The sequence below is a fragment of the Sminthopsis crassicaudata genome, chromosome 1, assembly GCF_048593235.1.
Source record: "Sminthopsis crassicaudata isolate SCR6 chromosome 1, ASM4859323v1, whole genome shotgun sequence".
NCBI classification, from domain to species: Eukaryota; Metazoa; Chordata; class Mammalia; order Dasyuromorphia; family Dasyuridae; genus Sminthopsis; species Sminthopsis crassicaudata.
The window spans coordinates 403,103,722-403,131,545 of record NC_133617.1 but is presented as its reverse complement, the minus strand read 5'-3'; the positions used below and the strand labels follow the sequence as shown (position 1 = coordinate 403,131,545).

Sequence of the window (27,824 nt, the reverse complement as noted above, 5' to 3'; positions counted from 1 at the left end):
TCCAGCTTCACTGAGGATGCTCCTCCCCTCGGGGTGTAGACGTGTACGCATGCGCAGGCTTTACCACACATACACGTGTATACGTATGTGTGATGTGGAAGTCCCCCCCCAATATCAGCTCAGCTTCAGGGCTCTGTCCCCGGTTCGCCCTTGTCTGTGTGCGGCTGTTCATTGCTTGTCTATTAGACCGTGAGTTCCGAGTGCGGACGACCTCTTTTGCTGCCTTTGGATCCCGGTACCGAGCGCAGTGCCTGGTATGCAGTAAGCACTTAATAAAGGCTTATTGGCTGTGACCTAGTCTGCAGACGGGTTTTAGGGAACTGCATAGACATGCCCCTTCCGAGATCCACTTTTAATCCAATATTTGTTGCTCTGGGACTCTCCCTCGGCGCTGTCACTTAGCAACCACGTCTCCTGGAGGATCTGGCTCCTGTCGCGTCACAGCCGGCCCTCTTCCTCCCTCCCCTCCCCCCCAGTTTTAGAGCCTGACTCACCCCCGCCCGATTCTGCCGCTCCCCCCCCCCCCCCGCCGCCTTGTAGAGCCCCTCAAGCTCCTCATCCCCCTCAGACGTCGTTTCTGGCCCCTTCCCTCTCACATCGGCCTGGGCTGCCCAGGGACAGCGGTGTCCACGCTGCTCCGCCGGAAGGCCCGCCATCTCTAGAGCGCATGACTGGAGTCCCCCGCGTCCCTCCTCCGGCTTCCCCCTTTCAGGTCCCGCTGAAATTTTCCCTTCTACCAAAAATCTGCTCCCACCCCTCAAAGCTCATGCTACTGATTGTATCCCACTTATCCCGTGCGGGCGCACACACACACACACACACACACACACGCACACACGGGATATGCGTGTGTGTCACACAGGAGATGCGCCAGTTTTCCTGTTGTCTCCGCCTCTTTTTGAGGTTCCCCCCATCTCACCCCAGCACCCCCACAGCGGCCCTCGGCCGAGCCGGCTCCCCCCCTCTGGAGCCCGTGGGCGAGTGTGGCTCCTGCCAGATGGCCCGGGTGCAAGTTTCCTCTCTTTGGCCCCTTCTTTCCCGCGGGCAGCGCCAGTCACTTCCTCTTCTGCCCAGGAGCCAACAGAAAGCTAAGGGGGGCGTGGATAAGGGTCTTCCCGCCGCCATTCAGAGTCACGCGGGCCGCAGGATCCCCCTGGTGCCCGGGGACTATAACTCAGTGCGGAAATTCGGCTCCTGTCGCCACCCTCACAAACCAGTGGTCGCCACCGGGCCACTTGCCACGCCGGCCCCTCCGTTTGGTTTTGGGCTTTCCCTGGGAAACCATATTTGTGCGTGTGTGATTTTTAAAAATCAACTTAAAAAATAAACGAACACCTCCAGAATCGCCTGCTGCAGGGAGGGACTGTCACAGGAGAAGCCGCTGCTTGTGCCTAACCTACGGGCGATGCGAATTAACGTAAAAGCCAGACGCTATCAGGAGATGCCGAGACTCCTGTTTCCGGCGCAGAAGATGGCAGGATGGAAGGGACAAATGCTCTTGGCAGCAAAGTCTCAACTGAAGGCTGACTTAAAAGTGCAGCATTCGCTGGGGGACCCTGGGCAAGAGAAAAAAAAAAAGTGCAGCCTTCACCCCAACCCAAAGCACTAAAACCCAAGACTGGGAAGAGCAAAAGCCCGCAGTCCTCCGCATTAGTCACATTAATAATAATAATAAATAATTAGATCGCACCTTTCTTCCGTGTGGCTGCAAGCTCTTCATAAATGCCCTCTCATTTAGGCTCCTAATCTCCCTGGAAGGCAGAAGGCAGGGGGTCTGAGCCAGATTGTGATCCCATAAATGCACACAAATCTATGGCCTTTTGGGAATCGCAGGTCCACCTCCCTTGCTCTGAAAGTGCTTCCCTGTGCCATTGTTCAGCGCCAGGAGGGCCTGAATTCAAAGATACTTTCCCATGACAGAACAGAAGTATAAAGTCCTTAAAGGCAATGACTGTTTTTGTTTTTTCCACATATAACTAGCACGGAACAGTGCTTGGAGGGTGGTGGTTAATCAATGTTTGTTAAAATTGCTTAGAATAACATGGCTAATATCTAGCAGTGTTAAGACTCAACCTCAGGGCTTCCAACTTCAAATCCAGGACTCACTTTTCAATACTCTATTGCCATGCTTAAGCACCCGTAGGGTATAGTGAATTGGAACAATAACTGTCTCAATATTCACATTGGGCAATGATTCAGGGAAGTAGCTGGAGGACCAGTAGGACTTGGGACTAACTGATTCATGTAATTTTAAAAAAATTTTAATTTTTAAAAAGACCTGAAGCCTCTATTTTCAATAAACCAATAAATACACACACATACACACACACACACACACACACACACACACACACACACACACACACAGAGTGCAGAGTTTTCCTCATGGCATTAGACCAGCCTTTTCTGGAAAGCAATGTGGAACTATGGCCCAAAAGTCACTGAACTGTATATACCCTTTGACTCAGCAATATCACTACTACATCTATGCTCCAAAGAGATCACAGAAAGAAGAAAAGAAGTCATTTGTACAAAAATATTTCCGACAGTTCTTTTTTGTAATGGCAAAGAACTGAAAGTGGATGGCCATCATTTGGAGAATTGCGACAAATTCTGGAACATAAATGTCATGACATATCCTTAAACTATAAGAAATGATAAACTGGACATTTTCACAGAAAACTAGAAAAACTTTATGAACCGAGGCAGAGTAAAGTGGCAGGACCAAGAGAACAACTTTTACAATGACATTATAGATTAAAAATAACTTTAAAAGATTTAAGAATTCTGATCACTTCATAGGAGAAGGATTGAAGATAAAGACTTCCTCTCAGAGACATGATAGAGTCAAGATGCAGAATGAGAACCACATTTTGGGGCATGGCCAATGTGGGAAATTGCTTTACATGGATATACCTATTTGTTAGGAGGATTTTATTTTTCTTTTGATGTTGATTTCATTGGAGAAATGAGGAAATAAAATAAATTCTGAGCTTGGAATCGTGTAGACCTGAATTCAAATCCAGCGTCAGACCCATACTAGCTATGTGATCTGGGGCAAACCAGTTGTCCTCCATTTGCCTCAGTCTCCTCATCTGTATAATGGAGATATTAATGGCATCCACCTCCTAGAGTTGTTATGAAAAGCAAATAAGCTAAAAATTATAACATTCTTAGCCCAGTGCTTGGCCCATAGTAAATGTTACCTCTCATCATCATCATTATTATTATTAAAGTTGGTTACCTTCTTGGTATTTTCATTGGGACGAGCACCAATTTTCCTGGTTTTAACTCCGTCAAAGTTTTGGTTCTTGACATTTCTCTCTCTTTAGACAAAAAAGGGAAGCCTCTAGCTTTCTTGTGAGAGCCTCATTTAAGTATGAGCCATTTAGAAACATTCAGCAGAGCTATAACAAGGGCAGGGCAAGCGTGGCACTTGCCTTGGGTACACCCAAGTGAGGGGCACAGAAAAACATCTGAAAGTTGCACTTACTATCGGAAGCAGTCGATGGCTTTAGGCCAGAAGGCAAAGAGGATGCAATTTTAGAATTCTTACCTTGGGTACCAAATTAGCTAGTAACTGTCTCTGAATCCTGGACACCAGCTACGGGGCTTAGGCCATTTTTATCAAATTACCTAAAGCCAGATAAAAATCATGCATTAGAGTGGGTCATGATTGGGCTCGGCTTTTTCCTAACTGAGTTTTATTTGTCCCTTCCTGTAAAGGGCTAGAACTGAGCAATGCACTTGGATAATGAAGCACGTGAGACTAATTGCCAATTGGACGGTTCCCTATTAACTTGTTTAAGGTTGACCCTCCCCAGCTGTTCTGTGCTGACTTGATTGGTGGGACAAAGAGCAGGAAGTGACTTGTGTGGGAGGAGTAAGAAAAACTTGGGTGGTGGAACTCACGCTCACTTGCACTCATGACCTGGCATTGGAGGTTATGGTAAAGATCTGGAATAAAGACTTTTAGTGATCCTGACTCCTGCTGATTTCTGGAAAGATAGAGTTCCAGCTTTTGGCGTCCAACGTGCGGCTGGCACCCTACTTCCACCGAAGTCCTCCTGTGACCAGGAGATTAGGTGAGTATTCTAATAGAAATAAGGAACTTACCTTGTTAAGGACTAAATCAGCAATCTCTAGTAACTGAGATGGGGCAGATGTTAGGTAAATCCTGGGCCTCAGCTGACCCTGCTCCAACCCCAGCCCCTGCCTCATCTAGCAATGCTATAGAGGATAGAATTAAGATAATTGATGAGAAAAGTTTACTTGTTCCCATCCCACAAATGAATAATCTCTTACACTCATTGAGTCCCCTTGGTTCTTAAATGAAGAAAAACTACGTATAGATAAATGGAAGCTAGTGGGACTTGAAAGAATTTTACTCAAAAAATGGGATTTGTCAAATTTTCCCCGAGGTATTTTATCTATACAACTTGATTCTATTAGACTTTAGCTATCGAGAAGAGTTTAGAAGAAGGAAAAGTTCTAAAAAGGCACAGAGAAGGAAGCCTGAGGAATTAAAGATAGAAGATAGGCAAACTCAGGACATTGCCAGAAGGCAAGGGGATTTGAATGAGGAATCTGAGGGTGTAGACTCTGATTGTCCAGAAGAAATTTCAACCCCAACTAGAGAGCAGATTATTAATCAGCCCACATCCACTCCACCTTCAGGGAGGGAGGGAGGAGGAGTAGTGGGAGGGGCGGTGACATCATCAGCGCCCCCCCCCACAACTGCCCACTCCTGTAACTAGATTAGAAAGAGGGTTTATTGAAGCAATTGAAAATGGAAAAGAAGTAGATAATGATTTCAAACTTCAAAATTTCCCCGTGATTCAACAGTATAATTCTGCAGGTCAAGAGAGTAGAAGATATGCTCCTTTTAATATGGATGTCCTTAAGAACCTGAAAAAATCTTGCACTGTCTTTGGGGCTACATCAGATTATGTTAAAATGTTAATACACAATTTGGCTTATGAAACCTTAACCCCTAGTGACTGGAAAGTCATTGCAAAAGTGTGCTTAGAACCTGGACAAAATTTGTTGTGGTTTTCTGAATTTACTGAGCTCTGTAGAATTCAAGCCCAACAAAATAGTCAAAGTGCAGCTAATACTTCCATCACCTATGACCTACTAATAGGTGTAGGTTCTTATGCAGACGCTTCGGTATAGATTAATTACTCCATAACAGCATTTGAGCAAATTTCTGCTGCTGCTATCAAAGCATGGGCTTCTCTCCCCAGTAAAAACTACAAGGGTGAGACCTACACAAAAATTGTACAGGGACCAAATGAACCTTTTGCCGATTTTGTGGCACGTTTGCAGACAGCTGTCATACAGGCTAATGGTGAAAATGAAGTAACAGACACTTTGGTGAGGCAACTTGCTAGAGACAATGCCAATGAGGTTTGTAGAAGGATTATACTAGGACTATGTAAGGATGCTCCTTTAGAGGAGATCATAAGACGCTGTGCCACAATGGGCACAAATACCTTTTATAGCCAGGCTATGATGCAGACTTCCCAAGATCCCAACATGGGGAGACAGGGTCCCTTTTGGCAAGGGGTTTCCAGAGAGACTCGTCAATGCTTTCAATGCGGTAAAGTAGGCCATTTGAAAGCTCAATGTTGGCATAGAGACAGAGTGAGAAGACAGGCTGGGAGAACAAGACCCAAAACCCCATGTCCAAAATGCAACAGAGGACTCCATTGGGCCTCAGAGTGTAGACTGATTCAGGGAAACGGGATGAGGGGCCCAGCTCCAGGGCCCCAAGCAAAAAACACTTGGGGCATGATGGCAGCCGATGCCACACCCAGAGAGTGCCTCCAAGTCCAATACCCAGACATGACCAATCAGCCAGGAAGCCATCTGAAGGGAGAAAGGGATTACACAATCAGTCAGCCAGAAAGCAACATGATGGGAGAAAGGGACTACAATTAGGGAGGATAGAGTTGTATGCAGCTGGGACAATTGAGATACCCCCTGGAGAGGTGAAATCTGTTCCTCTCCAACCTATGGATCCCTTGCCTCCAGGCACAGTAGGCTTGACCATTTCACCTCCTGAGAGTACTTACAAGACAGTGTTCATTCATACACTGATGTGGGAAACTGGGGAATGTGTAGATAATATCCCAGTCACTAACACAGGGAGACAATGTGTGACTTATCAACCAGGGGAAGTAGTAGCATCAGGTTTATTGATACAGACTCCTAATAAGCAACCTGGTGACAGTCACCCATGTTCGAACTCCAAGCAGAAAAACCCAGGAATATATTGGACAGCAGCTGTGACAGCTGACCGACCTATGCTCACCATCTATATAAATGGCATAGCATTAGAAGGACTGGTGGACACAGGTGCAGATCGCACAGTCATTAGAGGTGCCAACTGGCCCAATCACTGGCCAAAGAAAAAGGCAGACACCTACATGTCTGGGGTAGGAGGATCAATAGCAGCTGAAGTTAGTGCTACCCCTTTAAGATGGGTATTTGAAGGTGAAACAGGAGTTTTTACTCCTTTTATAGTTGAAAAAATCCCCATCAATCTGTGGGGAAGAGACATTTTACAACAATTAGGGTTAAAAATGAGTACTTCGGTTTTTTAGGCAGGGCTGCTGTTGAAGGCCTGCCAACACTTTCACCTGTTCCTATCCTGGAAAACTGATACACCAGTGTGGATAGAACAGTGGCCCTTAGATAACAATAAAATTCAGGCCTTACTAGATATAGTACAGGAACAACTTGACCAAGGACACTTACAACCTTCTCTAAGTCCTTGGAATTCCCCAGTATTTGTTGTAAAAAAGAAATCTGGAAAATGGAGGATGTTGACTGATTTAAGAAAGGTAAATGAACAGATGGAAACTATGGGAACTCTTCAACCTGGACTTCCATCTCCTACTCAGTTGCCTAGAGAATGGCCTCTGTGGGTTATAGACATTAAGGATTGTTTCTATTCTATCCCTCTAGATAAGGAGGATATGAAAAGATTTGCCTTTTCAGTGCCCAGCGTTAACTTAGCTGAGCCTTATAAAAGATATGAATGGACAGTTTTGCCACAGGGAATGAAAAACAGCCCTACTATGTGTCAAATGTATGTTGCTGCTGCTCTTAGTCCAGTAAGAAAAGCATTTCCAAAAGTAATGTTATTACATTACATGGATGATATATTGGGATGTGTACCTGAGGAACAAATGTTAGAAGCATTTCTACAAAAAACCATAGAAACACTAAGGAATTATAAATTGCACATAGCTTCAGAAAAGATTCAAAGACATGCTCCTTTTCAATATTTAGGATATGAAGTATATCCTAAGGTGCTTACAGTACAAAAACTCTCCTTAAGAACAGAGAAGCTAAACACCTTAAATGACTTCCAGAAATTGATAGGAGATATCCAATGGATGCGTCCCGTGCTAGGCTTGACTACCTGTCAATTGCAACCATTATATGACATTTTAAGGGGAGACAGTGCTTTAAATTCACCACGCCAACTTACAAAAGAAGCTCAAGAGGCTTTGAGACAAGTTGAACTGGCTTTATCCAATGTGGTTGAAAGAGTCACTCAAAAACCCTTGGAAATATCAGTTTTTGCTACACAAGAGGCCCCCACAGCAGTCCTTCATCAAGGAGACAGTGTGATAGAGTGGGTGAACCTCCCAGCACAACCAGAACAAAGCCTTATTCCTCACCCAGTGCTTGTGGCTAGAATTTTATTAAAGGCCATTAAACGAGCAGTACAATTATCTGGGACAAGACCTGACAAGATATATACCTTTTATACTAATGCACAAGTTAATGTGTGCTGCGAAACCATCCCAGAGTGGCAAATTTTATTAACCATGGCTCCAAATTTTGCACACGGGTCTCCATTAAAGATAACCAGACTGCTACATAATTGGCAATGGATTCTTGAAGAAAAGGTTTCTAAAGTTCCTCTTAAAGGACCAACTATCTTTACAGATGCATCCAAACATAATATTTGCGCTGTGTATTCTCGAGACTTAACTATAAAGAAAGTAATCAGAACTCCTTTTCAGTCCACTCAGCAGAATGAATTGTATGCTCTTGCTTATTATCCGGGAGACATAAATATAATATCTGATTCAGCCTATTCAGTAGGTGTGGTACAAAGAATTGCCACAGCCCAAATAAAATTTGTAGCCTCCAATATATATCAGCTCTTTAAAGAGCTTCAAGAGCAAGTGAGAAAGCATCCAGGTAAGATTTATATTTTGCATGTCCACTCCTATAGTGGACTTCCAGGTTCTATTTTTGATGGTAATTCAAAGGCAGATAGCCTTCTAACCATGCTGGCTAGTACTCCTTTATTTCAAGAAGCACAAGAGTCTCATTCTAAATATCATCAGGCTGCCCGAGCTTTACGTTTGCAGTTTGGAATAACAAGAGAAGAAGCTAGGAGCATAGTAAAAGCCTGTACAGCTTGCCTTCCTTTCCATGCTCCTACACTCCCTCCAGGGAAGAACCCTCGTGGTTTGAGACCTAATGAAATTTGGCAAATGGATGTGACCCATTATAAATCTTTTGGTCGTCTATCTTTTATCCATGTCGTGGTAGACACCTTTTCAGGATTCACATTTGCAATGCCAGCAGCAAAAGAGACAGCCCGAGTGGTCACTGAATTCCTTATACAAGCTTTTGCAATTATGGGTGTTCCACAAGCAATAAAAACAGACAATGGACCTACATATACATCTAAACATTTTACACACTTTTGTGCACAGTATAAGATTTTACATACCACGGGCATACCCTTTAATCCTCAAGGGCAGGCAATAGTAGAGAGAAGAAACAGAGATATTAAGACACTCCTCCAAAAACAAAAGAAAGGGGGAGCCACAGGTAGCCCTAGGGAACTTCTAATTTTAGTTCTCTATACCATTAATTTTCTAATTTTTGACAAAGATGCACTGGCTCCGGCAGACAGGTTTTCTAACCCACCAGAAGGGCAGTGTCCAGTGCGAGCATCTCCACTGTCCTTAGATAATCGCCAGGTGATGTGGAGAGATCCAGAAAGTGGTGAATGGAAGGGACCAGATAGGTTAACTGCCTGGGGGAGAGGGTTTGCTTGTATCTCTACAGATGGAGAAGGAATCAGATGGGTGCCAACGAGCCATATTCGCCTTGTCCATCGGAGAGAGACAGAGCAGACCCTTGAAACAAAGGAAAAGGCCCAAGAAACATCGGGTGGTTCCGTTGCTGACTGTGCCCACCACTGAAAGAACCTGGCAGTTATGGCGTTTGACCCATGGACATCAAAAACTGTTGGACTTGAAAATCCTCAGGAATCATTGGATTCTCTGAGACATCATAAGACTATTGTAGGACTGAAAGTCCTCAGGAATCATTGGATTCTCTGAGACATCATAAGACTGTTTCTGGACTTCAAAAACTTGTGGGGATCATTGGATTCCCTAACAGTGAAGCAATGGACAATAGATTGGTTTTGTACTATCTCTTGGTTGCTGAAGAAGGGGTATGTGTGCCTGGTGTTTACATACCCTCCTTCTAGGACTTCTGGAAATCTCTTACAATACCATGTTAATTTATATTGTTTGTTATATCACTCCTTGCATGTACAATTCCTGTTTGTTACACCACACCGAGTCTGCACTGACTGTGGCGAGAGTCACCACTAATAGCCTCTGCGTTATTGCTATGTGCTTGTGTAATAACTCCCATGGTGATGGGTTTGTGCATACTTGTCTCTAATAAGGCCCTTCAATCCAGAAACCCGCTAGCAAATCCCCACTTCTCTTTGGTGCTTTTCATCTCCCTTCCTGAGATGTCAGGGAGGGTATGATTATCTCCTTTTTAGTGCTTTCATCTCCCCTCCTGAGAAGTCAGGGGGGGCGTGATCACCTCCTTTTTGGGGTTCTCATCTCCCTGAAAAGTCAGGGATGGCGCGACCTCCTGTGGTCTTAAACAAAAGAAAGCGGGAGATGTAAAGGGCTAGAACTGAGCAATGCACTTGGATAATGAAGCACGTGAGACTAATTGCCAATTGGACGGTTCCCTATTAACTTGTTTAAGGTTGACCCTCCCCAGCTGTTCTGTGCTGACTTGATTGGTGGGACAAAGAGAAGGAAGTGACTTGTGTGGGAGGAGTAAGAAAAACTTGGGTGGTGGAACTCACTCTCACTTGCACTTGTGATCTGGCATTGGAGGTGACGGTAAAGATCTAGAATAAAGACATTTAGTGATCCCGACTCCTGCTGATTTCTGGAAAGATAGAGTTCCAGCTCCTTCCTGAAGAAGTCTCGGAAGCTGAGCAAAAGTCTCCCGAATTAACTTGCATTTTCCTAAGGAAGAACCACTTAATAAAATAACCTCTTACAACTGTCACTGTTGTCTGAGTGCTGGTTCCTGGAAGGCGCACTGAACAAAAGGGAGAGGAGGGAGAAGTATTTGCATGAGGAGCACTTCCACACCAGTGCTCATGGCTGACTCCAGTCACTGGTAGATGAGAGGAAAGGTAGAAAGATGATAAACTGGACAAAAATCTAATCACATTCCATGCAAGCCGAAACTTTCACCTCACTTTTCTTGGGGAAAAATGGGGTGGGGGGAGGGAGCAGGAATGCTTTTTTGGATCCTGTTATTGCCAAGTTTGAATCACTACCTCCCCTATCAGCTCTGAGTTGTGTCTATTAGGTTAGCAGCCTTCGAGGGACTTCTCAGATCATGTATCCCAGTCCTCCGCACCTAGCAGAAAATGCTCTGAACTCCCCCTGTCATAAAGTTATCTGGCCTGATCCTGAATATGCCTAATGATCAGATCATAACTATCTCACCCACAAAGAGGATTCCTTTGGTTGTGTGAATAAAGATTGCTTCCCAACACACAAACACACACATACACACACACACATAACACACATATACACACCCCTTCCATTCAATTTCACCATCTTTTATTCTCAGCTTTAGCATGTCTATGTTAATAATTAATTCCCTTCTCTGCTTTGTATCACAGTTCTTTGGATATATAGCATCATCAAGGGCACTTCAGGGTTCAACAATCAATGCTCTTTCTCGGTGATGACAAGAATGCTTTTTAGCAGGTGGAATTCTCAGCAGACATTCCCCTTGAGATCAACAGGTAGATGATAAAGTATATAGATAGAACCCTGGCCTCTGAGTCCAGAAGAGCCAACTTCAAATCCTCCCTCGGACTTGACATTAACTAGCTGACACAGACACTGACATTGACTAGCTGAGACAGACACTGACATTGACTAGCTGAGACAGACACTGACTAGCTATGACACACTGACACTGACTAACTAAGACAGGTGCTGATATTGACTAGCTGTGACTGACCTTGATATTGACATAGCTGTGGTTGACATTGACTAGCTATGACAGACACTGACATTGACTAGCTGAGACAGACACTGACTAGCTATGATAGACACTGACATTAACTCTGACAGATGCTGATATTGACTAGCTGTGACTGACATTGACATTGACATAGCTGTGATTGACACTGACATTGACATCACTGTGATAGACACTAACATTGAATTGTGTGGCTCCAAGTAAATTACTTAATCTTTTCCACCCTCAATTTCCTCATCTGTAAAATAGGATGATAGCATCATATAACTTCACAAGGCTAGGAGGTATGTTGAAGTACTATTATGTTAATTACTATTATATATATATATATATTATATAATATATATTAGTTATCATATTTTCCCCCTAGTCCTCTCACTGATATCCTGGGGAATAATATTCCTCTCTCACCTTTAAGGCTGCATAACAGGAAATGGGAGCAGGAACTTCACCTCTGACCTCATTGTGATAGAGGGAGAAAAAAAGGGGGAAGAGAACAAACATTTATTAGGCACCTACTATGTGCCAGGTACTGTGCTAAGCAGTTTACAAATATCATCTCATATAATCTTCACAACAACCCTCTAAGTGGGTATTATTATTATCCTATTTTACAGCTAAAGACACACAGGGAACAAGACTAACACTATGGCAATAGATTTCTTAACTGCTCTTTTTTGCTAAAAATAGAAAATACTGGATTTGTTACCAGAAGAACTGAGTTCAAAATACCAATCTACTTGCTTTTAGGCAGGTCGCTTAACTTTTCAATCGTCAATCTCTTCATCTGTCACTAATAGCAAAGTTAGATGGGATGACTTGTAAGATTTCATCCAATTACAAATCAATGATACTATGACCTTTTTTTTCCTATGAACTTCCATAAGATAAAGAAAATATGTCTAACAAACAGAGCCGAATCCAGAGCCTTGGATTGAGAGCAAGGAGATGAAGTGGAAAAGGGAGAAGGCATCCAGTCAGGTGGAAGTTTCAAAAGCCTAAAGAAAAAGAAGGATCTTAAGCAGTTTGCCATGTGCACCATCTTATGGCATGTGCCTCTTTTTATAACCATGAGTCTGAAGTTAAACCTCCCCTTCATGAGTTTAGGAGGGACAGCTGCCCACCATTTGCCTTGGTTGGTCATTATCTTTAAAGGAAACTATAGGCTCCCTGTGTGATTTTTTTTTTTTTTACCCAAGATCAGAAGGAAACCAGAAAATTGGGGGAAGGGGGATATTTATAGATAGTTTCCCAGGTAATGTTTGTTATCTCAGAAACTTTTGTCTCATATCTCAAATGCAAAATATTTTATCAAATTTATAAAAATATGAATCATTCTTCAATTGATAAATTGTTAAAAGATAGGAACGGGCAGTTTTTAGATAAAGAAATCAAAACAATTTATAGTCATGTCAAAAATGCTCTAAAACATTAATTAGAGAAATGCAAATTAAAACAATCTTGAGATATCTCATTTTACACCTATCAGAAAATGAAAATGAAATGATTGAAAGGCAAAGTGACAAATGCTAGAGGAGATTGAGACACTAATTGTTAGTGGAATTAAGAACTAATCCAACCATTTTGGAACTTGAGTTATGTACAGAGTTATTAAATTGACTATAACCTTTGACCAATGCACCATAAGGCCTATTTTCAAAGATAATTGTGGAAAAAGGAAAAAAACCTATACATTCTAAAATATTTATAGTAGCTTTCTTTGTAGTGGCAAAGAATTAGAAATTGCAGGGATGCCCATAAGTTGGGAAATGGCTGAACAAGTTGTGGTATATGATTGTGATGGAATACTACCATACTATATGAAATGAGGAGCTCAATGATTTCAGAATGATTTTGAACAAAATAATGAAGAATGAAATGAGCAGAAACAAGAGAAGACTGTATACACTAACAACAATATTATGGTAAGATTGGTTTTAAGCAAATAAACCATTTTGACTATTATAAATATTGAACTTAACCACAAAGGACGTAGGAAGGAAGATAATATCTGCATCCAGAGAAAGAAATGATAAGTAAATATATAAAGTGATATATATATACATACATATATATATGTATATATATATATATAATATTTGTATATAATGGTAGCCATGTATAGGGATGAAGGAAAGAAAAAATGGAAAAAAATTTTCCATGATAACTCTTATATGTTTATAAAGAATAACAAGATGTACATAATAGATTTGTAATTTTATGAAACCAATTTTTATACTATGTAATGGAAATGCTTGTTTCACAAATTTCATTTTTTTAAATTAAAAGGCATTTAAAAGATGACATGAGAGAAAGGGGAGAGCAAGGGAGCACTGAATCAGAAGCTTCTCCAATCCAATCCAAATCAATGCTTCCCCAATATTTTTATGACAGGAAGAAGAGTACAGAGAACACTTCCCTGAACCCTTTAATTCTCTTTCCACACATGATTGATCACTCCCAACATGGAAAAGGTGGAGACTACCACTAAACTAGAATGTTTTGCTCTCATATTTCCTGCTGTTTAAAAAAAGACTTCTTTTAAAAACCTTAAAAAACAAATAAGCATACAGCATTCTGAACTTCATAGAATTAAATGTAATTTGTATTTTTCCCAATCCTGTGTGAAAATATATGGAAATGGTTGTTTTGCTATATAAAGTAAAAGTTAAATAAATTTTAATAAAAAAGAATTATATATATATATATATATAATACTAAATAATATATAATATATATATATATATATATATATATATAATACTTTGACAATAAGAACTGAAAAAAAAATTGAAAATTTTAAAACCCTAATACCCAGATCCTAAAACAGAGACAGAAGGGAAACTAGCATTAGAAGCATTTCCGGCAGATTTTATCTTGGCCACTCCCCGATTGATGCCTCCAAGCTAGATGACTTTGGACTCGTCACTCCGGCTCCCCTAGCCCAGTTTCCTTATGTGTTAGCTCGAGTGATTGGAGAACAAGGCTGGGGGTGGAGCTCACTAGGAAGAAGATGGATGGGGGGGTGCCACGAGAGGAAAAGATGAACCTTGTGGTGCTGATGATCAATAATTTATTTACTGATCGCCGAATGAGAAGCTATGTCTACTGACCATGAACCCAGAGTCCTTTGTGTGATGTTACCCCCTTAGGCAACGAGCTTGAGGTCAGCCAGTTAACAATTTTAGTTCATTTCATGCAGTATGGTTTGTGTCACTTCACTTATAAATAAATTAATTACAGAGACTTGAAAAGCTTTTTCTAGTTGGAATCTCATTACAAACAACAATTGACGCCTCATTCATTTTTACACAGTGGGTAAAAGAGGAAAAGGACCAATTTTTCTCTACCATTTTCCACCTGTTACTTTAACATCTTCAGCCCTGCTCTTGTTATAGTCTTTCACACTGAAGATGGTGAGCGGCTTCTAAGGAATTCACATTTTGATCAGTTTCTGATCCAAAAAAAAGTATATATAACATACTTTTAAATTTAATCTGCTTTATTAATATTTTATCCATCATTTTCTTAAATTTGGGCAATTAACAAAATCATAAATCAAGATCTGAATCATGATGCTTACCAATTTCTGAGGTATAAACGTTCACACTGAAATTTAACAATTGTTTCTCCTAGGAGCAGGTGTAAACTAGCTCCGAAGCACTTCGGCCCTCCTACTTCAGCCTCTTTGCTCCCCTCCAGGATGCTTTTTCAGGATCAGCTCTCTATCCCCACCCATATGTGGCTCATTCCAAACAAGAGTGCTTATTTACCTAATTATAACCAATCATCTCATACGGACTCACACAGCCATTCGTTCTTATGCCCATAACACTGTATCCAGCCACATATATCTGTGGTTTATCCCCAATACGATGTACTATAGCTTACTTGAACATTGTTTTCATTTTTAATATATGTTACACAACATATCTCATTATGGACAGTGCCTCGAAAGCGTCTTACAGCTTTGGAATCAAAGTTGGTATTAGCTGGTACTTGAGCTTTATGTCCATTCTTACACTCAATTAACCTGCATAATTCTAACTAACTTTATAACTAACCTTTTGTATCCATATCTAAGCCGTTAAGACTTACTGAATCCTTACAGTTGGCTTCTAACTAACTGGTTTCGTTAGCTATTTGTCATAATAATATCAGTTGTGAACATTCTCCTTCTGCTGCCTGGGTTATGATCCTCTACTTGCTCTGAACCCCAGTATCCACAAGTCCCCTAGATTAGGACTCACTGTTTTAGCTGACCTTTGACTTGTATGTCCTCTTGTACTCTTGAACTTATGTGTGGTCGCTGCCCCACTGACTACTGTGAGGGTTTGGGTGAGCCGTGGCTCTCTTGGGGACAGCTTCCGAACTCGATTGCCATCTATAAGTTTGGGACTAACACGTTTTCATCCTCAGTCCAACCTTCACTCCCCCCCAAACCCTTCTGATGTACTTACTTAACTTTTGTTCCCTAGTCACACTGAATTTTGTTGAAATATCTACATTTAGTTGGACAGAAACAACTACACCCAGAGAAGGAACACTGGGAAGTGAATGTAAACTGTTAGCACTACTGTCTATCTACCCAGGTTACTTATACCTTCGGAATCCAATTCTTAACGTGCAACAAGAAAATGGGATTTACACACATGTATCGTATCTAAGTTATATTGTAACACATGTAACATGTATGGGATTTCCTGTCACCGGGGGGGGCGGGAGTAGAGGGAGGGAGGGGAAAATTTGGAAAAATGAATACAAGGGATAATGTTATAAAAAAAATTACTCATGCATATGTACTGTCAAAATTTTTTTATAATTATAAAATAAATAAATAAAGATATCTGCATTTACTCACACATATATTTATTTAGAGTCATGAGATTCAAGGCTAAAAGGAAGGATAGAACAATTTCCTCATCTTACAAATGATTAAAAAAGAAAATAGGTCTGGGATTTGAATTCAGGTCAGGGAAGGAAGGAGTTTCATAGTATTTCCCCCCCCCCCCCCCCCCCCCCCCCCCCCGAGGCTGGGGTTAAGTGACTTGCCCCGGGGTCACACAGTTAGGAAGTGTTAAGTGTCTGAGACCAGATTTGGGTCCTCCTGAATTCAAGGTTGGTGCTCTATCCACCTCGCCACCTATCTGCCCCCTGTTTTCTGGTATTTTCAAGATTGTTTAAATCAAAATAAATGAGTGAGTCTGTTTAAATATTTTCTTAGAAAAGGGGCAGAAGGCTCTCTTTTTATAACCATTATTTCTTTGAAATCTTACAATAAATCTGAGGATGACCTGGTGTGTTAGTCTATTGGATGATATAGAAAAATAATTTTCAAAAGTTTTACGGTCACATGAGTTAAAGACAACCTCAAAAGTGACCCTGAATCTTTTGTGTCATGATCATCTACTCCTTGGGTAACTCAAAGAAATATCAGGGAAATGATGTAGGTCACATTTTCATTGGCCCTTTGCTATAGAAGGGCATGTTTTGGTGACCACCCATCTGACAGTCTAACACCCAGATCCTTAACCCAAATCGAGGCCCTTACTTTTTAAATAGAAATGTAATTGGCTTGAATTTCATGGCTGTATTTGGAGATTTCCTCATTTGGGTCTTCTTAGTATCAATTGAGAATGTTAAATTTATAATAATAATAATAAAAACAGATGCTTTTCTGTGAGTTCATTTAACATCCCTAAAAAAATATTAAGTACTTTTTCCCAAGGAGCCTTAGAGGACTTCTCTTAAGTGGCATCTGAGGAATAACTTTCAATTAATATTGAAGAAGTAGAATGGAATAGCTTATGATCAATACCCATTTTTCTCTGCTGTATTTCTAATGATATAATTAATGTAGTGATGAGTTTGCCTTGGCAACTAAGGCTTACCATGAAAAACACCACTTCTAGGGGAAAAAATACAACTTCAACTTTAAATACTTTTTAATCTCTTCACATTTATCATCACCTTTGTCTCCAACCAATTCAACAAGCATTTCTTTTTTAATAATATTTTATTTTTCCCCAATTACAAACAACTTTAACTTTTTTTTTTTCATTTTGAATTCCAAATTCTCTGCTTCCTTCCCTCCTTTCCCCTCTCTCTGAGATGGTAAGCAATCAGATATAGCTTTTGTGTGTGTGTGTGTGTATGTGTGTGTGTGTGTGTGTGTGTGTGTGTGTGTGTGCAATCACACAAAACATATTTCCATATTGGTCATTTTCTAAAAGAGAACTAAGAAAAGAAAGAAAAGAAAGCAAGCTTTGATCTGTACTCAGACAATCAGTTCTTTCTCCAGAGACAGACGGCATTTTTCATCAGGAGTCCCTTGGGTCATTGCGTGGCTGAGAAGACTGAAATCATTCACAGTTTCCACAAGCATTTCTCAAGTGTACACTATAAAGAACAGCACCGGCACTGGGGAGTGACGGCCCTACTCAGACTCACCTCGTGCGCCATCTTGTTCATGAGCCCCTTCTCCAAGGCCTCCTCAGTTATTTGTATACCTGGCTTTTATTTCCAATAAAATGTGTTGTAAGTTATTTGAGAACAGGGACTGTTTCCTTTTCTGTTATTTTACACCCAGTGACTGGTACATAAGCTGCACATGGTAAGGGCTTTTAAAATTTAATTGAACAAGGTGCAACATGGCAGGAGGTGGGAAGTAATTATTACTTTTAGGTTTCCTAAAGAAGGTACTGTTTGAGTCAAATAGAATTGGGAAGGGCAGCTAGGGGGCGCTTTGGAGAGAGCATCAGCCTTGAATTCAGGAGGACCCAAGTTCAAATCTGGTCTCAGACACTTAACACTTCCTGGCTGTGTGACCCTGGGCAAGTCACTTAACCCCAGCCTCAGGGGGGAAAAAATAGAATTGGGAATGCTTGGTGATTGGCCAGCTCGAAGAGGCGAAGAAACTGAAAAGGTCAAAGTCAGCACAAAGATTTTCAATATGGAAGCCTTGTTTGGAAAGTGTTTACCCTTTAAATATACCACAGGGGTATCCTTTTCCTCACTGTTACAGAAAAAAAAAATGCTATTAAGTATTTTGCACCAAAATTGGATCACTGAGAAGCATGAAACTCTTGAGCTGTTAGCTGCCATGAAAACAGATGTGAGATGGGGCAAGCCTGAGACAAGTCCTAAGCCAGTCCGGGTCTCCCTCCCTCCACTTTGACCTCTGAATTAATGTGCAGAAAGAGCACGAGTTCCGAGTACCCTCTGCATTGTGGGGGCTGCATTTGGGTTCCCAGAGCCTTCAATAGTTCTATGAAACTCCAGATGGGATAGGACACAGAAGAACGATGCACCGCTGGGAGCAAATTGCCTTGCTTAGCTCAGCCTCCATCATTTCCTTATCTGGAATTTGAGGACATTAGACTAAATCGAGGGTTGTGAACCATTTCTAGGCCATGGTCTGGTAAATTCCATGGCCTCCTTCTCAGAATAATGTTTCTAGTGGCACTACATAAAATAGATAGAAATATAAAAGAAATCAATTATTTTAGTTACAATGAAATAATTAAGAACCTCTGTATTAGATAACTAAAATGTCTTCTATTTCTAATATCCCACCACTCGATGAATCTAAAATCATCAGATGAAAAAAATCATAGATTGAGAACTAGAAGGGACCTCAGAAGCCATCTAGTCTGAACCAATCTGTCTCCCGACTAAGTTCTTGTATTAACCCGTTTTACAGTTAAGGCAAAAGACGAGTTAAATGACTTACCCAGGCTCACATAGCTAGTGAGTGTCTGAGGCTGGATTTGAACTCAGGAAATAGTTTTCCTGACTATGGCACCCCCTCATTGCTGCCCCTTTTTTTAATGACCAAGTCTCTCAGGCTATTGGTGATACCCTGAATGGATGTTGCCTCAGACAAGGGAGACCTGGGGCATACCTCAGCTGAACCAGGCCACAGAACCCTGGGCTCTGGTGACTGAGGGTGATAGTTTTGCATCACTTAAATCCAATTATGTGTAAGACCTCTTCCTCCTGATGGCACTGTCCTCCTCTAGAACTCAGGATGAACAACCCCAACAACTAGAGAGACCTACGTGACACCAAGCCAGTGACTTCACCTTTCCGAGCCTCAGTTTACTCATCTCTAAAATTTGCATTGTGGACTAGAAGCCTTTGAAGGTCCCTCCCAGTTTTAAATCCCATGCCCAATTTAAATGCAGCCATTGGCAGATAATTCAATAACAAATTACAGTGGGTTTTTTCCCTTTTCAATAGAAAGTTTTATTTATACTTTCTGGATTTGTTATTTTTTTTATATCACTGTTGCTTCCCAACAGTTTAGCCTCCCTGAGAATTCTTCAGAGCAAGGAAAAACAGCTAAGTTAAACAAATCAATGTACGCATGTAACAAACCATGTCCATCAGACCGCACAGTCACAGCCACACAAGCCAAGGGGTGTAGAGAATAAGATCTCACTATGTCTACTGTTTTCTTGCAGAAAAGCATGTGATTCCATGGAACAGAACACGGCGATATAGGCTTCCCTTGGACGAGATGTTTCCCATACATATAAGAATCAGGTAAGATTCTATGGCAGTCTTGAAAGGATAACTTTGTTTAATTTTCTAGCACCAACATCAAATGGTACATAAAGCATATTGACATATACTGGCCTGAGACATTCTTAGGTTCTGTTTTCTTGTGTATCTGCAAATTTGTACGTGGTTACCCTTGACTCTCCCCCATAATATGAACTGCTCATTTCCAGGAAACACACAGAATGAAATAAAAACTAGTTTGTCTTTATCTGGAGACAAAGCCTATTATAAAAGGACAGACAGCAAAAAGATTTAAGAGTAAGTGATTTCAAAGTGGAGGAGAGAGCGAATACATTCACCAATGGTATAACCAGCAAAAGTCTCTCCGAGAAATGCAAATTAAAACAATTGTGAGGTACTACCTTCTACCTATTAGATAGGATTATTCCTATCATTTTATTTTTCTTTTTATTATTCCTTCCTGGAATTTATGACCAGAGGAGAATTAGAGATCATTATTAATCACAAAATAGAAGATTTTGATTACATCAAACTAAAAAGTTTCTGTACAAACAATACTAATGCAAACAAGATTAGAAGGAAAGTAACAAATTGGGAACATATTTTTAAAAGGAAAGGTTCTGACAAAGGTCTCATTTCTAAAATATATAGAGAACTGACCCTGATTTATAGGAAACCAAACCATTCTCCAATGGATAAATGGTCAAAGGGATATGAACAGACAATTCTCAGATGATGAAATGGAAACTATTTCCACTCATATGAAAGAGTGTTCCAAATCACTACTGATCAGAGAAATGCAAATTAAGACAACTCTGAGATACCACTACACACCTGTCAGATTGGCTAAGATGACAGGAACAAATAATGATGAATGTTGGAGGGGATGTGGGAAAACTGGGACACTGATACATTGTTGGTGGAGTTGTGAAAGAATCCGGCCATTCTGGAGAGCAATTTGGAACTATGCCCAAAAAGTTGTCAAACTGAGCATACCCTTTGAGCCAGCTTTGCTGTTATTGGGATTATATCCCAAAGAAATACTAAAGAGTGCAAAGGGACCTGTATGTGCCAAAATGTTTGTGGCAGCTCTTTTGGTTGTAGCTAGAAACTGGAAGTTGAATGGATGTCCATCCATTGGAGAATGGTTGGGTAAATTGTGGTATATGAAGGTTATGGAATATTATTGCTCTGTAAGAGATGACCAGCAGGAGGAATACAGAGAGGCTTGGACAGACTTAAATCAACTGTTGCTGAGTGAAATGAGAAGAACCAGAAGATCACTATACACTTCAACAACAATACTGTATGAGGATATATTCTGATGGAAGTGGAAATCTTCAACATAAAGAAGAGCCAACTCACTTCCAGTTGATCAATGATGGACAGAAATAACTACACCTAGAGAAGGAACACTGGGAAGCGAATGTAAATTGTTAGCACTACTGTCTATCTACCCAGGTTACTTATACCTTCGGAAGCTAATAATTAATGGGCATCAAGAAAATGGTATTTACACACATATATTGTATCTAGGTTATATTGTAACACATGTAAAATGTATGGGATTACCTGCCATCGGGGGGAGGGAGTGGAGGGAGGGAGAGGATAATTTGGAAAAAAGAATAAATAAAAAAAAAGAAAAAGAAAAAAGAAATATCCATTATAGCCAAGGCTTCTATTAGATAATGTAGAAAACAGAAAATAGGATTCCCAATTCCTGCTTCCAAAGAGCTTTCAGTCTAAAGAAAGCAGAACTGAACCAAGAGACTAAACTTTCATTATGCTACACAGAGAGCCAGGAAGGGGTTGTTCCTAGTGTTTTAAATCAGTGAAGGAGAGAGATGGTCAACTAAGAAGAACTGCTTTCAGGACTAATCTTATAAAAGTGGTTATTAATTAAAAAAAATAATTAAAAAGAAAAAAATAATGAATGCAAAAAGGCCAAAAATACTATGGAAGCTAATGCCTTCATATCAAAGGAATCATGACAAAAATTTTAAGATCAAACAGGGGGCAGCTAGGTGGCTCAGTGGATAGAGCACCAGCCCTGAATTCAAGAGGACCCGAGTTCAAATCTAGTCTCAGACACTTAACACTTTCTTAACTGTGTGACCCTGGGCAAGTCAATTAACCCCAGCCTGGGGGCGGGGGGGAGATCAATCAAACAATAAATATTTATTAAGCACCAACTATAAGATAGGCACTATGCTAAGCTCTGGGGATACAAAAAAAAAAAAAAAAAAAAAAAAAAAAAGGTAAAAGACATTTCCTGCCCTCAATGAGCTTACAAATGAGTAAAGAACAAATACAGGGAGAGTAAGATACATGCAAAATAAATAGGAAAGAGTTAAAAGGAAGAGCACAACAGTGGAAGAATAAAAATCAGACAAGAGAGAGGGAGAACTTAGAGGTGGTATTCTGAATATTGAGTATTTCAGTAGGAGTTTAGATTATAAATTCATAGATCTTTTAACTAGAAATACATAAGTATAATCCCATCATTTTACTCATAAAGAAAAGTTAAGGTTCATGGGGGTTACAAAATTTGCTCAATACTCATCCCTTGTTGGTGGAGTTGTGAATCGTCCCCATCACTCTAGAGAACAATGTAGAACTATGCTTAATGGACTATAGAACTGTGCATACTCTTTAATTCAACAATACCACTACTAGGTCTAACTCCAAAAGGTCAGAGAAAAGAGGAAAGGACCTATGTGTATAAAAATATTTATAGCAGGTCTTTTTTGTGGTTGCAAAAAGTTGAAAATTGAAGGACTGTCCATCAATTGAGGAATGGCTGAATAAAATGTGTTGTGTGGCTATGATGGAATACTTTAGTGCTATAAGAGATTATGAACAGGATAGTTCAGGAGGGAGGAAGAAAGGAAGGGAGAGAGGGAGGAAAATTGACTAAGATCACACAGAAAGTATGAAAGCAAGGGGAATAGGAAGGTGGACTATCGGAATCTAAAACCAATTTTTTGTTTCCCACCCGTATCACCTTGTCTTCCATTCTAGCATAGAACTAAGACACAAAAAGCGTTAAATAAAATTTGTTTTCTTACCCTATCCCCTTACTCACTGCAGCTGATGGCTTTGCCCATACCCCAATAGCAATTGCCCATTGTTCTTAAATGTCCCTTGGGCAGGCTGTGAACCCCTTCTCAGAATCACATTTTAAATGCATAAAATATAATGCACACGATTATAAGGGAAAACAATTTTACTAAAATACAGCCGTCAAAAAATGGAGTCCAGATGAAGAATCTTTATTCTGGGTTAAAAGGGAAGGGAAAGTTATTAGCAGAACAGAAATAAGGATTTTCTTATTTGCAGATATCTCAAATACGCACACACCAATGAGATGGTGTTTCGTCAGGCTTGGGGAAAGGCCAGAAGTGAAGTGGATCCAGACTTCAGCTCAAGGGAAAAGCGAATTTCTCAGTGACCGAAGCTGCCCACCAAGGGCCAGGGGAAAGAACTCTGAGCTTGGAGCCAGAGGGTCTGCTCTCCCCTGTTTGCTACTTGCAAACCTTAACCTCTCAAGCCTCTTTCATCACCTGAAAAGAGGGTCCACCCAGTAATAAATAAGTAGCCACTTTTGTACCTCAGGCAAAAAACACCGAAGGGCCTCTCCAATCAACTCAAATCAACCAATGTTTGGGTGGCTGTCAGGATGCTGGGAAGATGCCCCTGGGGAGGGGGCCTCCCATGGATTAGCACAGAGAAGGCCCGGGGAGAAGCTCACAGGGAGCTTGCCAACTTCCTATGTTCACTAATTATCCTCAAAAGTGTTAAGCTCAGAGGTTTCCTTGTTGCTAAAAAACAACTTTTGCTTTCTGAATTTCAGCTGTTTGGAGGAGAATCCCCTCTAGTGGGCCTTGCTCTAGATACATGAAGGAAGGGGAATGAAAAAAGCTGATTAAACACAGTTGTTGATGAAGCCCCAAACAGAACACAAGCTCCTTGAGGGCAGGGATGGCCTTATTTTTGTGTTTCCATCCCTGTTCCATCCCAGATAGTGTCCCTGGTATAATAAGAAAATGGATGATAAATGTGTGTTGCTTCAACAAGTGATTGAACAGAAGCATTCTTTGGAAAGGAGTTGGTCTTCCTGGCCTTCCCATCCAACCCTGAAAAGCCAGGGGCTCAAATTCTGTGACAACACTGCTCCATGGGGGGTTACAAAGTTGTGTTAGAGGCAGGTCTTCCAGCCCACCCCTGTTAAAAGAAAAAGCCGCCCTTTGCCACTGTTCCCAGATTCTCCTAAAGCCATTGGTGAAGGACCAGTCCCTCCCCAGAGAACCTTTTGATTTATACTGCAATCATGGTTACATCGGTGTGAAGAGGAAATGTTTTTCCTGTTGAAAACTGTTTGCATTTTTGTTTTTCTTCCCAGGTTCTTTTTACCTTCTGGATCCAATTCTCCCTATACAACAAGAGAACTGTTCGGTTCTGCACACATATATTGTATCTAAGATAGACTATAACATATTTAACATGTATAAGACTATATGCCATTTAAGGGAGGGAGTGGAGGGAGGGGAAAATTCAGAACAGAAGTGAATACAAGGGATAATGTCGTGAAATTACCCATGCATACGTACTGTCAATAAAAAGTTATCAAAAGAAAAAAAAAAAGAAAGAAAAAAAGGAAAGTGATAAATGTTGGGAAATCAAAGTAAATATATGCACAAATAAGAAAGCATGTTAATGGTTACATAGGAGAAAGAACTTCCCTGAATGCCATGAAGAAAACTGGTTCACTAGAGTTCTATTACACAGGACATACTTCCCCTTTAAAGGAGTTTACACCTTTAGTCTTCTGAAAGGAGTTTACACCTTTAAAGGAGTTTACACCATTCTCTGGGAGTATAAAAGGAGCCAGGATTCAGGAAGAAGAGGATTCGAGATTCTACCTTCTCTCTGGCTGGATGTTCCAGAAACCTTCAGAGGGGGCAAGCTTGGACTTTACATTTTGGCACCGGAACAGGGCGTCCGGTGTGGGAGCTGGGGTACCATCATGGACAAGAAGCGGAAAAGCCGTGTTGTGATCCACTCTGACATGGAGGACAGCAGCAGTGATGAGAACCTGGATCAGGAGCTCTTGCCCCTAGCCAAACGGAAACGGAGTGACTCCAAGGAGGAGGAGCAACCTGTTAGTCAGCCTGCCGCTTCTTCAGACTCTAAAACATCAGACAGTGATGATGAGTGCACAGTTGGAGGTGCAAAAAATAAGAAAAAAGGAAAAACTAGGAAGATAGAGAAGAAGGGAACCATGAAAAAACAGACAAACAAAGCTGCTTCCTCAGACAGCTCTGACAAAGACATCTCAGCTGAGAGTTCAGCCCCTGAAGAAGGTGAAGTGTCTGACTCCAACAGTAACAGTTCCTCCTCCAGCTCAGATTCAGATTCTTCTTCTGAGGATGAGGAATTCCATCATGGGTATGGAGAAGACCTCACGGGAGATGAAGAAGATAGGGCCCGTTTAGAACAAATGACGGAGAAGGAGAGAGAACAGGAATTGTTTCACAGGATAGAAAAGAGAGAGGTGCTGAAGAGAAGGTCTGAAATGAAGAAGAAATTAAAAATAGCCAAGAAGAAAGAGGAAAAGAAAAAACAAGAAGAACGAGAGAAGAAAAAACTTACACAGATTCAAGAGTCCCAGCTCATGTCCCATAATAAGGAGCGGCATTCCAAGCAGGATAACAAACTAGACAAAAAATCTCAGGCCATGGAAGAACTGAAAGCAGAGAGAGAAAAACGGAAGAATAGAACAGCTGAGCTGCTTGCCAAAAAACAACCATTAAAAACAAGTGAAGTTTACTCTGATGAGGACGATAAGTCCAGTGAGAAGACAGATGGTTCATCTAGGATGACATCATCTGATGAAGAAGAGGAAAAGGAAGAGGTTCCTCCCAAATCCCAGCCAGTTTCTCTGCCTGAAGAGTTGAACCGAGCGCGGTTATCCCGGCACAAGCTGGAACAGTGGTGTCACATGCCTTTCTTTGCTAAGGCAGTCCCAGGATGTTTTGTGCGGGTTGGCATCGGCAACCACAACAGTAAACCTGTCTATCGGGTTGCTGAAATCACCGGCGTGGTAGAAACACCCAAGGCTTATCAGTTGGGTGGCACTAGGACAAATAAAGGATTGCAGTTGAGGCATGGCAACGACCAGCGAGTAATCCGCTTGGAGTTTGTCTCAAACCAAGAGTTCACAGAAAGTGAATTTAGGAAATGGAAAGAGGCGATGCTTTCTGCTGGCCTGCAGCTCCCTACCTTGGATGAAATCAACAAGAAGGAAGTGTCCATTCAAGAAACTTTGAATTATCAATTCAATGATCGGGATATCGAAGAGATTGTAAAAGAGAAAGCGAGATTCCGAAAAGCTCCACCCAACTATGCCATGAAAAAAATGCAGCTTCTGAAGGAGAAGGCCATAGCAGAAGATTTGGGAGACCAAGCCAAGGCGAAACACATCCAAGATCAACTGATTGAGTTGGAGAAAAGGGCAGAGGCCCTAGATCGGCAACGAACAAAGAATATTTCTGCCATCAGTGACATCAACCAACGAAATCGGGAGTGGAACATTGTTGAGGCTGAGAAAGCCCGTGTGGCTGAAAGTCACAACATGAAAAATCAACAGATGGACCCCTTCACTAGGCGGCACTGCAAACCGACTATCGTCTCCAATTCCAGAGACCCTGCTGTTCAAGCTGCCATCGTGGCTCAGCTGAACGCACAATATGGCTCGGGGGCATTACCAGATGCTCCTAAGGAGATGAACGAGCACAAAGACATCGACTCTAAGTCAGCCAGTGACCTCTCAGAGGACCTGTTCAAAGCGCATGATTTTGATGTGAACATCGACTTGCAAATTCCCAGTTGGGAATTAAAGACACTGGCCATCACTCCAAAGGCTCCCCCAGCCAACGGTGGTGCCCCCAAAAGATCTCTGAATTTAGAAGATTATAAGAAACAACGAGGACTTATTTGAGCAAGCCCAGCCTGCTGCTTCGGACCCTGCATGCGCCACGAGGATGTTCCTCTTCTCCTCTTCTCCCTCGGTTTGCCCTCTTTGGGCTGGAGCGGCAGGGGTGCTGGGAAGGACTTAGGAACATGTATTAAAGTCCCATTTTGTGATGATTTGAGCGTGTTCTTTGTTACCTACTTCTAACATGTATTAGGATACTATGTCTTTATGGAATCGTGTCATTATGTGTAATATCTAAATCAAAAGAAAGGGGGGATGTTGGGGTCTTACTAGGTGGTAATAATCAAAAAGGCAGCTCTTGATGTTGACTTGTTGGGTATCAGCCCACTTGTGGCTCAGTGGCTAGAAGGCGAGTGGGAAAGACTCATGCTCCTGAGCTCACACGTGGCCCCACACACTTCCCAGAGGCCCCTGGTAATGGGGAACGCTTTCATATTAAACTAGACAAAAAGTCAGCAAAGTAGATAAAAAAAAACAAAAAACAAAAAAAACAAAAAACAAAAAAAACCAATCGCCCCCAACTAGAGTCTGCGACAGTGCCGTGGGCTAGAAGTCAGCGCTCCCGCGGTGGCCGGGCCAGTGTCACACTTGTATCACAAATGGATCGGACGCTTCGCCTTCGGAACCAAACACAAGCTCTGGGAGACAACGGAAGTCGGAGGGACCGTTAGCAGAAGCGCCGATCGCCCCCTTTCCCCAAACTGTGCCGGAGGCTCAGGGAGCAGCCTGAAACCGCGCTCCAGGCCGCGCGCTTCATTCAGGCTCTCCTCTCGGAGGAGGAGGCCCCGGCGCGGAGCCCGGGTAACCTCCCTCGGGCACGCGGCGGGCAGGCTCAACCCCGGTCCCCCGCCTCGGACCGAGCCGCCTCGATTCTCCGGGAGGAGGCGGAGAGCGCTGGGCCCCGCCCGGCCGCGCTTGGCTGCCCGTCCTGCTT

The 27,824-nt window shown here is 41.7% G+C and overlaps 1 pseudogene; it reads left to right on the top strand.

Annotated features, from left to right (window-relative positions):
* The first annotated feature begins 865 nt into the window (after window positions 1-865).
* On the top strand, window positions 866-27,015 carry LOC141550143 (RNA polymerase-associated protein RTF1 homolog pseudogene; annotated as a pseudogene).
* The last annotated feature ends 809 nt before the right edge of the window (window positions 27,016-27,824 follow it).